General features: G+C 43.2%; 1 pseudogene; it reads left to right on the top strand.

Moving 5' to 3' along the window:
- Positions 1-588: 588 nt before the first annotated feature.
- LOC148022514 (actin-51-like) lies at positions 589-3,031 on the top strand (annotated as a pseudogene).
- The last annotated feature ends 208 nt before the right edge of the window (positions 3,032-3,239 follow it).

Here is a 3,239-nt window from a genome sequence, read left to right as displayed (position 1 = left end):
CCAAGCAGAGAGAGGAAGATAGAAAGAAAGAGAGAGAGAGAGAGAGAGAGGGAGAGACTCACCTTGGGTGTTTGGTGTGGCAGGTGGTGGCGCTTCTTCCTTCTCCTTCTTCCTCTCCTTGGTAAGTTACCCTTCCTTGATGCTTGCTTGCTTGCTTGCTGCTTCTTCTTGTTCTCCTCTCTCTTATTCTCTCTTTCTTCCTCTCCTTGGCTTTCCTTTTTCCCTTCTTGTGTATTTGAAATGAAAGAAGAGGTGAGTCATGAGGAGGTGAGGCATGAAAAGACTAGGTGAGGCATGAAGAGACTACATATCGGCTAAACTCAAGCTTCAGAACCGCAAAAAACATAGGAAAGGAAAGGCGTAGTTTGAAAAGAAATGATTTAGTATGATTTGAATTTTGACGTGAGCGTCTATTTTCGCGTGTATAAGCATGTCTATTTTCGTGGATATATAGACGCAAAGTGCGCGTCTATTTACACACATGTTTACACGCATATATAGACGCTGTGATAGATGCGCCTGACTTTGCGCGTCTATGCCTCGTTTCTGTTGTAGTGTTGGACTATGCAAAGCCAATAAAGTAGATGATGCTCCTTTAGCTGTATTTCCAAGTATTGTAGGCCAACCACGGCACACTGGTGTTATGGTTGGTATGGGGCAGAAGGATGCTTATGTTGGTGATGAAGCTCAATCTAAACAAGGAATATTGACTTTAAAGTATCCCATTGAGCATGGTATTGTTACCAACTAGGATGACATGGAGAAAATTTGGCACCATACCTTCTACAATGAGCTTCGTGTTGCACCTGAAGAGCATCCAGTCCTCCTCACAGAAGCTCCACTGAATCCCAAGGCCATTAGAGAGAGGATGACACAAATAATATTGATACATTCAATGTGCCTGCTATGTATGTTGCAATTCATGCTGTGCTTTCACTATATGCCAATGGTAGAACAACTGGTATTGTGTTGGATTCTAGTGATGGTATGACCCATATTGTGCCTATATATGAGGGTTATTCACTATTGCATGCTATTTTTCATCTTGATTTGGCTGAACGAGACTTGACTGATGCATTGATGAAGATTCTAACAGAACGAGGTTATTCCTTCACCACAACTGCTGCAAGGGATATTGTCAGAGATATGAAGGAAATGCTGGCATGTTATGATCTGATTGAAATCTTAGAGAAATAATATTTTCAATTGGCCCAATAAAGGTTCTGGAATGCACTGCAAAATTAGCGTGGGAGGGGCCGCTTTTCTAGTCAGAGAGAGGATCTTTACCGGCCTGGGAAATAAAAAGCAAGGAACGGAAACGGGGGGAGCCTTCGCATATAGCCTCGGGAGGTAAGACACACAAGGGGGAAGGTTTCTCCTAACAACACAGAGGCCATGAAACAAACCATCTCAGCCATGCTAAGTTCACTCCTGTCTGATCGATTTAAAGTGTCTGTCAGCTTTGGATAAAAAACAGCTAGTTCAGGTTCTAACTGAACCCAAGAATGCCCTTGTGAAACAATACAAAAAGTTGCTTTTCATGAACAATGTGAAGCTGCATTACACTGACAAAGCATTGAGAAGAGTGGCTCAAAAAGCACTAGCAAAGAGCACTGGAGCTCATGGTCTACGTTCTATACTGGAACTTCACATTGCATTAGGCGTTTTCCTCTGTTGACCAAGGAGGCCGATAATGATCGTGAAGCCTGTGGAGGACATGTAAAAAGGTGGAATGAGGAAGATCTAAAGATAAATACAGAGACTTCGGGAAATAGGAAGCGACAAAGGGTATTAAAGATGGAGATGTTAGATATGATCAATGCCCCACCCTCATTAGGTGCTACCAATGATCCATGGTGCTCAAAGTTGTAAGGCCTCCATTATGAGGAGAAGCCAAGTGTGAGCGCGGACATTGGTGGAGTCCTGACTTGTATATCAGATGAGCTCTATGTGACCGGATGGCAAAAAGGTGACCCTTGTGGGTCTAATCTTTGGGTTAGACGGAGTGGTTAAGCTGGTAGCAACTCGAGGCGCATCGCATCGAGTTGCGGGGTAAGGGAGTTAAAAAGGGCACCTATTGTAAAGGTAATATTCCCTGGCCGACTAGTGGAGGCTCATATGGTAGGTCGGGGTCAGCAGGCCGACCTAACGACCTTCGCGGGCTATAAAAGCTAAACCCCTTCACAGCCATCTCTCACTCATCTTTCACCCAATTAGAGTTGTTGTTCCAGCTAGCCTTAAGCTCTTCACGTATCTTCTATCTAGATCACCATCTAAGCTTCACACAGTGGAAGAGCACGGGTGGACAGAGCCATCTTTGTATCAGTTGTTTGAAGTTAAAGAATTTACTGATTCTCCTCTTATCTGTTGTGTACTCTCTATCTCTTTCTCAAATTCTGTTCGCTGCACCATGTAATATTTTACAGGAGAGGAAACCGTTGATGCTTTGCTAATCAATGTAGATACATGACGGAAAAGATGTCTGCAGAGAGATTCCTCGACGTTTCGTGTAGACTATTGCAATTCGACGTCTTTCTTTTGTGCTTCTTTGATCTTGCCTAATCATCCACTGTGCCTGCTACAGCAACGCCTCTCATGAAAAATTGCTCAGCTGGATCCATAATTCGCTCCAATCAAGGATTTTGGCGGCTCGAAGCAACTGATCTTCAAACAAACCAACAAGGGGTAGGTAGAATACTGCAGCCTGTATGCTTGTATTTTTGTTGTAATCCTCTTACAAGGGATAGAACAAAAACAGAGAAATTGAAGGGAAGTTTATGGGAAAAGTCACAGGCAGTGACAAGCTGCTATGCCACTTTTATCATAGGGAGTTTGTGCATTGCAAGTAGGTTGGAACTACGTGTTAGAATCCAGAGCTCGAGCACCTGCTTCCAGTTTGGCTGGAGACTAGTTTGTACTGGTCATGTTTTGTTCCTTGGTCACACAGTCTTTATCAGATCATGAGCTCTACTTGGAGGAAGATTCGAAGGACACTCAGTCTAGTTCTGGGATTCAGCAACAACTGCTTTGAATTACTTCTTTGGCATTCTTTCCTTCAGAGAATACAAAATTTAAGTACAGTCTGCCAGCAAGATGATGCAATCACTAATGGACCCGTATATGGATTTGAAAGTGGAGATTGACTTTCCAAGTAGAGAAGAATGCAGTGTGACTGCAATAGATTCGACTTCATGAGTTTGCTGCATTACCATGGAATGGCTGGATGTGCAAATTTTATG

Source organism: Lygodium microphyllum, chromosome 16 (assembly GCF_053477565.2).
Source record: "Lygodium microphyllum isolate KBCC chromosome 16, Lygodium_microphyllum_v1.1.10, whole genome shotgun sequence".
Lineage (NCBI taxonomy): Eukaryota > Viridiplantae > Streptophyta > Polypodiopsida > Schizaeales > Lygodiaceae > Lygodium > Lygodium microphyllum.
Note: the sequence above shows the minus strand (reverse complement) of the source record. Positions and strands in the feature narration are given on the sequence as shown.